Source organism: Caretta caretta, chromosome 10, assembly GCF_965140235.1.
Source record: "Caretta caretta isolate rCarCar2 chromosome 10, rCarCar1.hap1, whole genome shotgun sequence".
Taxonomy (NCBI): Eukaryota; Metazoa; Chordata; order Testudines; family Cheloniidae; genus Caretta; species Caretta caretta.
Window position 1 is genome coordinate 70,130,167 of NC_134215.1, and position 13,178 is coordinate 70,143,344.

Here is a 13,178-nt window from a genome sequence, read left to right on the forward strand (position 1 = left end):
AAGCCTAAACTCCACGTGGGAACCTCAGACGGGCTCCACCCGCCCTGGCCCTGGGCGAGCCTTCGGCTCAGCCTCCGAAATATCCGCTCAGCAATACAGCCAGACGCGGGCCAGATTCCCCAAGCCCCCGTGAGCCGGCCCTGCGGGACTGAAAGAGGGGAGAACATTCGCCAGGGCTGGCCCTGACTCTCCCTGTCCCCTAGGCACCCCGCGCCCGTCTCCTGCTGGGGACACGGCGTGTTTCTGATGGTCTTATCGCGGGGATGAAACACCTCTGGGGCCGGATCCCGCAGCCAGGCCCGGAATGGGGGTGTTAACCACGGCCTGCCCTAGCCGGACCAGCAGGCCTGTAGCAGGGAACTGAGACCTGCCGTGTTTATCAGGCCCCCGCACAGCCCTCCCCAGAGAAGCGGGCCCCAGCGTGAGTTGGCAGCTGGCGCTGATGTTAAAGGCACTGGGGGGGGAGGGCATTCCTCCCCCCCCCCATGCATTGCCACTGCCCAAGAGTAGGGGGACGCCAGAGCGGTGCCCTGGCCGGTTTGCCCGAGCAAAGACTGCAGGGCTTGGTCTCTGCTGAGCGCCCTGTTCGCGCAGCCCGGGGAGCTGCCCAGGTGAGATGCTCGGTTCTGCCCGCCCTCGTTCACCCCAGTTGAGTCCCGGACAAACCGACCAGGTGACTGCGCTGGGGAGCCCCGGCAGACCTGGGGAAAGGCTCGGTAAAAAGCAAGGCAAATGGAGCCATGTGCCAGGTACCAAGGCGGGGGGACTCCCGCCCCTAGGGCCCCCTTGGGTCAACTCCCATGTGGCCACATCTTCATCGCCTCCCTGAGCGGCCTCTGACCGCTACCCCCATACCCCCTCCCCCGCCATGCCAGGCCCGGCCCAGTGCCAAGGACCCCTGGTGAGGCTCTGCACCCCAGCGTGGAGGCCTTCGGGGGTGGCGCAGACCCTGCACAATCCGGCTTTCCAAGGGGCAGCGCTGCCGCCAAAGGGGCTGGCGATTCCTAGATCCCCAAGTGCACTTGAGGGCGGCTCTCCCCGGCCTCTAGGGCCACTGAAGGCAGGGGTGTGGGGGGGGGGGCGGGTAGCACGCCCGACCCTCCTCCCTGCAGGCAGGCTTCATCCTCCTCCGTATTTGGCTTGGTCTTTCGCTTCAGAAGCCAGGCTCAGGACCCACCCCGGCTCACAAGCGTGCGTGGCTGTAGGGCACCCCCCGCCCCCCGCCGGGAGAAGGCCAGGAGTGACCAACGGGGGGTTAAAAATACAGAGAAACCGTGTTAGCTAGAAATCACCTTCCTCCTGAAAGGGGGAGGGATAAGAAGCCCCCTGGATGCGGGTCATCTCCCTCCCCCCCAGTTCCTCTTCCACGTGCTGTTCGGGAAACACAGTTGAGGGGCTGCTGGGATCGTGCAGAATAATCCCAGGAGTGTTTTGCAGGCTGGGCTCCTCCGCCAGGCCCCAGCACAACGCAGATTAGCCTGTCTTCGACCCCCGCCCCCAACCCAGCCTTGAACTTGGCCTTGCTGGGCTCTGCGCCCCTTCTGCGTGTGCTGGCTGGAGGCAACGCGGGTGTGGGCCCGACGTTTTGGTTTTGGGGTTTCATCTGGGAAATCTGTCACCTCGGGCAGGGCGGAGAGAACGTGCCTGGAATCGGCACCACTGGGGAAACCCGCCTCTGTAGGCAGAAGGGCTTCAAATCATTTTAAAGACATATTCATTATAGTCTTTCCTGGGGACTGTTTGCACTGGGTTTAACAGCTGTTTCCCAGCCATCTAAAAGGGGTCCAGACCAAACACTGATCATTTAGCAGCCAGGAATTCGTTCGTTCTTGGGGACGGGGTTACTTTTGTGTGTGGGATCGTGTGGGGGTTGGGGGGAGGGCTTGGAGTCGGATAGTGCATTCACTGCGCTTCTGTGGCTGGATTTATTTTTTGGGGGGGAACCCAAGTTATATTCTTCCCGTTGCTAGACTGGATGAAAACACACGAATCATCTTAACAAGTGAATTGTTTATTTTAACCATCTTTGTTTAAACAAGTGAGGGAGGGAGCGGATGTGTCTTTTACAAGAATAAAGACATCTGAAACACATCCAAGGGATCTGTACAGCCACAGTTGGGCATGTTTGCACCGTAAGAATAAGTCTGCGTTGAAGAATCAGTATCTATTCAAAAACAAACAAAAAGAAGGATAAAATAAGCTGGGGAGGGGCACGCGTCCCCCAGGCCACAGTGAAACTACATGTCCAGTTTATTCTGTAATGACAGGGAATCTGTCAAGGTTTCAAAAACACACAGGAGGTACAGTTGTCTCGGCATTCACTAACAATGCGGTGCCGTTCTCAGTGCAACAAAGCAAAATCAACCAGCCCAAACTTTTCCACGCTGAGTCCAGGGGTGCTTTCTCAGGACTTCACACGCCTACAGTCAGACATGCAAGAGATCTGGTCTTTTCCCCAGTCCAGGCATTTGCTTCCTGGGCTCTCCCTGGATAGGCAGGGCAGTTTGAACAGGAGAGCGAAGAGGTCTGCGATATCCGGGGGTTACAGAGCAGCAAAGGTGACCACAAAATATTCACCAGTGATGCATTCATTGTACACGGTACAGCAAATCAAAGTTTTCGCCTGCTCCACACACCTCACCCTCTTCAGCTGCAACCCTGAAAGCCCGCGAGGTCCAGCGGCCAAAGCAGCCTCTTCGCTGGGCCAGTTGCGAACAGCTGGCCGGGACACGGGTGGATGGGTAGTTAGTTGTATGTGACGCGAAAAGTCCCCGGCGGTTTTCATCTGTGGTGAAGTTTGACGAAGAACCCAAAGGCGTCCAGTCGCTTGCCATTCGCCGGTCACAGGAATCTACAACAAAGCAAACACCAGCCCCAAACATTAGGTCCCACGCCAATAAAACAATCACACCCGCAAGGCAGTAATTCCGGGAGCCTCTCAGCCATGGATGGAGCCAATGCCAACGCACACTCCCCCGTGCCAAGGAACACCTCTGACACCCACTCCCCAGTAATGTTTGCCATGGCCAGAGGTTACACTTTCAGCCCAGTTCTGCTGCTTCAAGCCTTTTGCTTTATAGACTGTAGGGCGAGCTGTGCTGCTGAAATGCTGGCATCCCCTCACTCCCTATGGCTGTCTCTTTCTCACTGGTAATACTTTCCTGGGAAATCTCCCCACCCCTCTCGGTGAGGGGCTGAGGAGTTCTGAGCTCAGAGGTCCTGCATGTGGCCAGTCAGTGGGAGGGGTCACTGTATGTCCTACCTCTTAAGGCTTTGGGGCATGGGATTACTCTGCATGTCAGAGCCTCTAAAGAACCACCCTCTGTTGTTTTAATCCTCATATTCACTTTCCAGGGTCTCAAAGCCCTTGTCTTTGGCAGGCCCTTCTGTAAAGCGATATAGAACGATTTAGGCTGGATCAAAAGCCATTATGGTCAGGAAACAGGTAATCTGAGCTATTTTTCCTGTTCTTTCTTATTTGTCTCAGTACTTCTTTCCCCTTGTTTTCTCCTGGTTGTTGTTAGTTTCTGCCACTGGCAAGCCCCTAGCTACTGGGACTGCATGCAGATCCCGTTCCTTTCCTTTGCCAATTTCTCTTGCTAGGCCACATCCACTGGTGATGTAACCGGTGGTAGTAAACCCAGGTTAGGAACAACGCTGGGTCAATAATTAACAAAGAACCATCATTCAGCTAGTTTCAGCTCATTTTTTCACCAGCTCACAATTTCCTAAAATATTCAGAATTGCCCACAAACTAATTTTTGTGAATAATTCTTGCTATGTGTCTCTTTTGTGAGTTACCTGAGAGAATTCAATGTTTGATTGGACATCTAGAGAACATTTTTGTTCCTTGATTGGATGAGTGAGTGTAATTGTTTGAATCATGTGAATACCCAACATTTATGAAGCCAGAGTCTGATTTCCAGGGACCTTCACTTGAAAATCACTCTCTCCAGGAACATCCCTGCTCCTAAACATCTTTGCTAGAATATTCATTACGAACGAGAACCAAAGCTCATTGACATCAATGGAAAGACTCCTCTTTGCTTTAATGGGCTTTGGGTCAGGCCCATAAAACAAAGCGGAAAGGGATACATCCAATTCTAGGTGAATTCATTCTATATTAAAACCTGAAGGTCTTCCTACTGGTGGAAAGTCTTCTGTACTGGCCTAGCTCTGCTCAGAAGTAGAGTGGTCATAAAACAGGTGCAAGCAATGCAGTGTAACTCACACCCATCTGACATGCAAATCCCCTTGAAGTCACTGGACAGAACCTACTTACTTCATTCTGCACTGGACCCACTGTCTCTCACTCCAAGTCCAAATAGGGGCTTGATTCAGAGACCACTGAAATCAATGGGAGTCTTTTCACTGACTGCAAAGGACTATGGATGGGGTCCTAAGTCTCAGTTCAACTGGTGGTCCCTGATCCCCTTCCTTGCTCCTCCCAGTGGGCATCTGTGTGTGGACATGACTTCATACTGATTTAAGTTTGGATTGTGCTCCATTTCCCATCTAGTTTCATTAAGATCTTAGTAAGCAGAGAAAGCAGCCTCGTTTACTCTCCCACCAGTTTAAAATTCCACGCTTGCTGCACACCCAGGGCAGCTGGGGATTTCCACTGAAACTGAATAACTCACTAAAGAGGTCACTATCAAAAGAAAAAGAAGAGAAGTCTGCACATTAGTGGCCAGCTGGGAAGAATTTAGGCAGGCCAGCCTGAAGATTCCACTCTCCACCATCACTCTGCTCCCCCTGCAGTCGAAGCAGGCGGGAGCAAACACAGGACTGATGTTCCATGCTCCCTTGCCCCTCCACCCTGGCAGTCTGTCTCAGTCTGCTGCAGCCTGAGGGGCTCCTCTATTGTGCAAATAGAGGAGGCACTTACTGGTAGGGGATAGAAACCCACTCCTGAAAGCAGCAATGCCGTCTGCTGCTATCTGCCATCCTGAGAAATGTGTACCTTTGTGCATCTAATATGTGTGTGTGTGGGCGGGGAGATTGGACAGACTCCTCTGATTTCAACACCCACCTCTGCCAGGGGGCTTTAGAAAAGCTGAGGTCTATTGCAAATACGCTGTCCCTACACATTGTTCAGTGCCATGAACCTTTGTCTATCTGTATCAAGAAAACACGCAGAAAAGAAACTCTGTGGTATATTTCCAGTACAGGCCTGGGACCATTACTAACCAGCGCTGGGAAACACAAAACCTCACTAGGGACCTAGCCAGCCAGGTTTTTCCACTCACTTCGGTGGGTTTTGGATCAGGCAGTAGGTGAGGGTTGAAAAATAGCTTTGTTTTCCCATAAAAATTCACAATTACTGTTCCACTCCCTGTGTTAGCCTGGGCCTGTGGGAGACAGCCAGGGACCTTCTTCTGTTACTTTCTATTGTTGTTATAAATCAGCTGAATGTTCTGCTAAGGTTTGCGGTTCTTTTCTTTTTTTTCTTTTTTAGAAAGCACCTTCTCCACTGATGAGGCCCCCTGCAGAAACAGCATTGCTGGAAACATTGCGGGGCACAAACCCCAAACTAACAACAACTAAAATGCAGGGCTTACCTGCCTAATCAGGTTTTTTTTTCCTTTGCCAATTTCCTACTCATGCCCTTTGGAAGGATGGACTCTGCCCCTCCCCTTCGCCTCACCCCATCGCCCAATTCATAGACTCACAGGGAGAAACTTTCTGGACAATTTAATCTCGCCGGGGTGTTACTTAGCAAAACCCTTTTCACTGTCAATTTTTTTCACTCTACTCCCCCTTCCCCTTATTTTCCTTCCAACCTCGATTGAATTTTGAAAGCCCCTGATATCTTTCTTTTTGTACAGACACATGCTGCGTATGCAAATAAGAGTCTTTCATACTGGCTCCCTGGCTCAAGACCTCTGACTTGAATGTGACCAAAAGCTGTGTTCTCCCCTGCTAACTCCTTAGCACAATTACACCTCCATTCTGCTCCGGGGGCTTGGGGAGGGAGAAACCATTTGAAACTAATAACACGTGCTGTTTGCCTTGGATAATTACAAGGGAGCTTCAGCTTCTAAGAGCTAGGAAATATTCCATTCAATGGGGTAAGAAGGGAGGCTGCGAGTGTTATGGCTACACAGCTTGTTTTATCTTGTGCACTAAAGACGTGTGTGTGCAAAAAGACATTCCCTGGCTTGCTAACTTGTCCTGTGCTCACACGCCTAGGCAATCATTTATATTTTATAAGAAGGAACTTTTCTGCACTTTGTTTGCGCTGTTTGAGTCAGAGAAATGCAGCTGACATTTTCTTATCTCAAATTACAATTTCCTGCAAATATCAAGATAATAAGAATATCAGTGCTCTGAAATCCAAGCCAAATGAGAGCAGGGTGTCTCTCTCTCTCTCTCTCTCTCAAACACACACACGGACCAGGGAACAGAGTCTGGGCTAGCTAGAAATGTTGGGGAAGAAGGACCCAGCAAGGGACCCAGCCAGCAAACACCAAGTGATCCAGCCAGTCTGACTGGGCCTCTGGTTTGAATAGACATCCTGCAGTCATTGTTCCTCTCCCTGCCTGGTCTCCTGGGGAAGTTTATGCAGAGGCAAGGAGGCGGAGGGGAGCTTTCACCAAAGGCACCCAGGAATGTGTCAAAAGAGGGATAGAAAAAAGAAGAAGAAGAAGGGAGACAGAGAGTGGGAACGTCAAGGACCCCTGACTAATGAATAGCAAGTTTGCCCTTGAACCTCACTGGGCTTTGCCATTCCCAGGCTCCAAACAAGGGCTGAGGCATGCCTGAGCCCAGCTGCAGGGGGACTGGGCTATGGTTCATCTCAGACACTTTGACAGGCCAGTCCTTTTCCCTGCATAGCTCAGACTTGTCTAACTGCTCCCCTGGCAACAGCTCAGTGCAGGAACCTAGGCAGAGGCCCTGTCTGCTGCATACAGAAGCAAAGAAGAGGAGGGGAGCTGGCTTGCAGAAATTAACTGGGGATCGTGTTAACCCATCACATGCTGGGCACCCTTCATCATCAACCTAAGTGTCCTCCCTCTCGATATGAGAGTATATTTATTTCCGCCACACAAGGCTTAGTGGCTGCGCTTTATTGGAATCAGGGCTGCCAGTTTAGCAGGGTACTAGGAAAGGAAGGAGATGGGCTCGCTGATAATAGGAGACCATGGCATTAACCCAGACCTGTGGGGAGAAGGATTGCCCCTACTGCTTAATGGCTTGGTGCTAGCTGAAAGCACGTTAGATATTTGGGTGTCAAGTAGATCAGTCTAAAGTTGAATCTTCTCACATTGTTGTAGCCACAGTTCTACAAAGCAGCCAGTGGCCACTCTCCCCTTAACTAGTGGTGTAGGGACTGTAGAGACGATAGATGCCATGTGCTGCTCCAGAAGCCAGACTACTTAAGTCAAAATGACACTTGGCAGTCTGGATCTGGTCACCTGTGCAGGCCACCCCTTCATATTAGAGACAGGAGCAGCTGAGAAGTGCTTCCTGCCGTGCAGACTAGATGCATCCCTCAGATTCCTGGCCAAGCTCTTGGTTGGTCAGAATTTGGGTGCCTGCCTCTGCCCTCACCCTAGTTCGGATGCACAGCAGATACTTAGCTCTGGTATCTGCCATGTGGCGCTGAGAGAGGGAGTTCTTTCACTAGTAGAAAGGAAGAATCAAGCTGGGTAAGAGACGTTTTGACTTGCCAAGACCATAAATTCAGGAAAAGAGACTTAGATCAAAGAAAGGGAAAGTGGAAATGTTCGCCTCAGAGATCCTCACTCAATCTCAGAGCGCGAGCAGTGGTAAATGTCCAAAGACTCCAAAGTAGAACCTCAACAACCACTCTAGTAATCATTCCATTCAGGCCACTGGTAAGTCAATGACATGGGGGGAAAAGGCTTGGTAATGTTCCATATTTTATGGAGTGTCTTTGCTATGCAGACCCGGAGCAATGCTTTGCAGAGTTAGTTACAGAGACTGATACAGGCAGAAAGGGTGAAGGACTGCATGAGGTGGAGAAAAAAGGAAGAGGATGCTGAAAATGGGAAACTATGCAAATAAGTATCAAACAGAGTAGTTCCAGGGGTGCGATGGGAGGAGACAGCAAAGGGAGGGAGGGAAAAGGCAGTGCTGGGGAAGGTGAGTGTGGGCGAGTGTCACAGAGAGGAGGGATGCAAGGAGGCCAAACACAATGGGATTCCAGTCTCAGCTGTGGCCTCTAGGCACTACTCAGATATTAATAGTAAAGAAAGAGAAAGGTTTTAAGTTGAGAGGATTCATACTTTAGCACTCAGGTGACTAAGATCCATGGCCTCTCCCCTCAGTGACTCTCATTACTGCTTCTTCAGTTTGGTTAGGCAGGGTCTCCCTCTCCTGTATCCAGGTGAACTTCTCCATCTGATCCTGCTTTGCAGCCCTGCTTAGCATTTCCTATCTAAGCCCACTAATGAAGTCACGTTTGCCTATGGCTAGCATGAGGATGCATCCGTTCCTCTCAGATTAGCTGCTTGTTGCCTCTATGGTTGAGGAACAGGCTTTTCCTGGGGCTAACCCTGCAAACCCCGCTGAAGTTTCATGTCGCACAGAATGCAGGATCCCAGAACAAAAGTAGGCCGTCGAGAGCATGTCACACCTCGGCTAAACTCTCGGGGCTGGTTAACCCCTGGGTGAATTTCCAGGTGATGGTGACTATCTACAAAGCCCTAAATGGCTTCGGGACCAGCTATTTTAAAGTCCAGCTCTTCCTGTCTGATCCGCAGCATCTGTGCTGGTCCAGAACATTTAACCCACCTGCCCCAAGGCTGAACCTCAAGGGAGATGGGTGAGGCCTTTCTTGGGAGAAGGCCCTTCTGTATGAAATTTATTCCCACTAGAAATAATTTGGACCCTGAGCCGGGCTCCATTAGAAAGCATTGCAAGAGGCAGCTATTTGTCCAGGATTTTTGTGACGTGTGACAGAATCTGCAGCAGCCGGAGTATTGAGTATGTCTCCTCCAGTTCTGTGGTGTGTTTGAAAAGAAGGATGGTCTTGGGGCTAAGACGCTGGAGTGGGATTCAGGAGGTGTGCTCACTTCTCAGCTTTGCTACAGACCATTTGTGTTATCTTTGTGCCTCAGTCCCTTTTCTGTGAAATGGGGACAATGGCACTTTGCTACTTCACAGGGAACTCAGATCCTATGGTGATAAGGGTCAGATAAACAGACATGTTTTTGTCAAGGTTTTTGCTTTTAATCAATGAAAAATGGACTCGCATACCGTGGAGAAGGGGGCCTTATAATAAATGTTTGTAATAACAATTGCTAGTCTTCTGACTGATCTCGAAATCCCTTCAATATGAATGGTACATCAGCCTTCCCTAGTCCATCAGTACGGCTTTGGTCCACAGCCATTCTTCCTTGGGCTGTGACTTGAAACTGAGCAGAATCAGTACGTGTATGAGCCCCAAAGTAAAACTCAGGGTGCTGCAGGAACAGGCAGGATTGACTGAGTAGGTGTTCCAGCTGAGTCAGAACTGACCTCATACCCAAGTACAGTGTGGGGTGCTAGGCTGGCTTTCAGCAATGGATCATGAAGGCTCTAGTCACTTGTGGTGATTAAATGGGTGTTAATCCCTGGCCACATTCCAGTCTGGGAGATTACATTCTACCCACTTAAACTCCATCCTGTTGTTTCAACTGGAGATGTCAGTTTTCACTTTTCATCCTGAGAAGCTGCTGTGTCATGCTGCTGGTGGAGAATGGCTGCTGCTTCCACTCCAGAGCTGGCTGCATTTCCACAACGGGTGATCAACCCTCCACACTGAAATGTGTGGAAGTGAGCTGTAGCTCACGAAAGCTCATGCTCAAATAAATTGGTTAGTCTCTAAGGTGCCACAAGTACTCCTTTTCTATATATGCAGAGTTATTTTCCAAGAGGTTTTGAATACATCTTCTATAAACTCTTCATATCTTTGCCTCTTCCTTCATAATCTTGGGTGGATCCTATCTGGACCTGCTCTTTCTTCTGCTGTGATCCTGATTCCTTCAGGGTGTCTTCTTCTTCCACTAAAAAATCTTGCATCAGTTCCTGGCCTGAGGACTCTACGCACCTCCTGAAACCGAGCTAACCACTTCATTGATTTAGGCATTGCCTTCCCCTCCATCTCTGAAAGTCTTTCCTTCACTCTTTCTAGGAAAACATTCACCAATTTCTTGTTTATGTATCAATCAATAATACATATTGATTATCTTCCTTGCTCATTCAATTTTCCCTTTCAGATCCCTTCTCTGTCTGATGGATTGGACCTCATCTATAACTCTACCTGTCCCCTGAATTCCCTTCGGCAATCATCCATTTATCTTTTGAAGAATTCAAGTGTTCAGTGCTTCTTGCTGGATGGCCTTCAGGACCCTCACTGGAGAGATGATTGTTCATCTTTGTCCTCTCTGTCCTCTCACTCAGTTGTTTTAACCAACTCAGTTTCACCCAGCCCTCTCTGCAGTCTTCCAAAATACCCTTGCCTGAAATGCAGCATCTTTATTTCACCCTTATTTGGTGTCATCCAAGTCCCAAATACAAACATTGTTCTGGTTGCCATCCCTGAGCTGCTTCCCCACGTCTGTGCCTTTGGTGAACATATCTTCTCAGCACTCTCCAAACTGAAGCAGCTCAGTTACCCTTCTAGCTCCCCCTTCTGTATGTCATGTCAGGAAACCATCCTCTACCAGGTCACCAAATGGATCACTCAGTTAATCCCTTCCCCTCCATTTTCCTGTCTTTACTATAACCCAGGGAGGTGAGAAGAAGCTTTCCATATAGTTAGAATCTCATAGTCATTGCTTCACATGCTCATTCTGATCAGGCATGGCAGAGTAAACCACCATCTACACCCTGACTTTTAGTGATAATTTCAAACCATGAGCCTCTTGTCTCTCCAGTTAATTCCACCAGAGTCTCTTTCCTTAGGTAATGTGGACAATAAAACCCTTTGCACTGATGTAATGACTTTAATACAAGAAATTTAAGGCACTTTACAAAGGGCAAGTTTATGTCACACGTGGAGAAACTGAGTCCCAGAGCACTGCAAGGGATTGGCCCAAGGTCACAGGTCGGCGCAAATGAGCCAAATGCTAGTCACCTTAATAAAGTTGCAGCCACTTACATTAGGGCTGAATTTGGCCCAATGTATCATAGAATCATAGAATATCAGAGTTGGAAGGGACCTCAGGAGGTCATCTAGTCCAACCCCCTGCTCAAAGCAGGATCAATCCCCAATTTTTTCCCCAGATCCCTAAATGGCCCCCTCAAAGATTGAATTTACAACCCTGGGTTTAGCAGGCCAATGCTCAAACCACTGAGCTATCAGTGGAAGAGGTGAGACTAGAATGCAGCAGTTCTAACTCTTTGTCCCCTGGTCTAACTAGGAGTACTCACTGACTTCCTCTTTACTTTAATTTACCACAAAAACTCCTGCTACATGCCCTGAAATTAATAGGAACAACATCTTTTACTTGCAACTCAAACTTTAACCCTTTCTCTAGGAGCTCACACCAGTTTTAAGAGATTTCTAAGAACAGACAGGTTTCAGAGTAGCAGCCGTGTATCCGCAAAAAGACACCCCCCCCCCCCACTGTTCCTCACATGTTCTTGTCAACTGCTGGAAATGGCCCACCTTGATTATCACTACAAAAGGTTTCCCCTCCCCCCCGCCCGTGCTCTCCTGCTGGTAATAGCTCACCTTAGTGTGTATGGTAACGCCCATTGTTTTATGTTCTCTGTGTATATAAAATCTCCCCACTGTATTTTCCACTACATGCATCCGATGAAGTGAGCTGTAGCTCACAAAAGCTTATGCTCAAATAAATTTGTTAGTCTGTAAGGTGCCACGAGTCCTCCTTTTCTTCTTTCTAAGAACAGACAATGACCTCTCCTACCCGTTTCCTCCACTCCCCCGCCCATGTTCATATACAGAGATTAATACATCCACACCAATGCATGAATACACACAGTGATGTGTAACTACGTAGGCAAATATACATACACGACCATTACACACATACACAAATACAAATACACACATGGCTATGTCTGCATTCTCTTTCTCATGGATCCAGGATTGCACAAGTCTCCAGAGAAATATATCGTTGTCCCCTGTTGCATGTTGTGGCTTAGTTCCTTCAGAACATGTAACATGGCTAGATAAGCCTTAATTGTAGATCAATAGTAGAGTTTAATGTTTTGCAAGTCACTTGCCCATTGGCTAGGCTTCAAGGATATATACAAATCTTTCAGACTTGGCACAGGCAATCTAAATAAGGGAGGGATAGCAGCTTAGCTCAGCAATTTGGCTGACCTAGCAGATAAAGAGTGGGTAACATTTCATAGAAGGGGGACCTCAGACAAATTTGAAAAGATTTTTAGTAACCTTTGATTAATTCTCAGGGAATGTAAACAGACATGTCACGGACTTTTTCCCTCTCTGCACCTCTTCCTTCCCTTCCCTTCTCATCCCTGTTCTTTACTTTTTGCTCTTTTGTCTTTTTTTCCAGTCTCCACTTATTTTTTGTTAAAAAAATCAATAATATTATATTTATATGGGCAGGTCATTTTATATATAAAGAACATGCAGCATGGCAGCTGCACTGAATCCAAAACTTTTGTCCAGAATTTCAGAGTCACTAGGAGAAAATGTGGTCCTGTGTCTACCTTATTGTTCCTCATGCAATACACTGGAGCAAGGCTACACATTGTGGCCACGTCCTCACCAAAGCAGTGTAGTGTGCCAGAGGCATGAAAAGGAGGGCTCAGGCAAGCAATTTACCAATTTAGCTAGCAAGATAGAAACACTCTGGGGTGCAGTGGGGAAAACAGACCTTTCATCCCTATAAGGACTGGTTGTATGCCACTCCATAAACATGCAAAGGCAGTGTGGGTAATAATTAAGAGCTTGCTTTTCAGAATTACGCATTTGCAACTCCATACCTAATTTGCTTATTTAGTCCCCAGGATTATATGCACCAACTGGATACTCATCCATGCAAATAATATATGTGCCCAAACATGGGAGTCGCATGCAAAAATCAGGCGTACAATTGCACACGCAAACATTCATATGCAGTTGCAAACACACAGTTTGAAAACAGCTCCTAGCAGTCTCTACTGGTGGAAGCCAGTTGAGCTGACGCTATAGATCATGGGGCAAAACCCTCATGAGGGGACCCACATTCCAA

The 13,178-nt window shown here is 48.6% G+C and overlaps 1 long non-coding RNA gene across 1 annotated transcript in view; it reads right to left on the reverse strand.

Annotated features, from left to right (window-relative positions):
* Positions 1-1,995: 1,995 nt before the first annotated feature.
* LOC125643723 (uncharacterized) overlaps positions 1,996-13,178 on the reverse strand; it is a 67,018-nt gene continuing 55,835 nt past the window's right edge. Inside the window, exon 5 of the long non-coding RNA XR_007358800.2 lies at positions 1,996-2,851. This is a non-coding gene — a long non-coding RNA (uncharacterized LOC125643723). The remainder of the gene's footprint in view (positions 2,852-13,178) is intronic.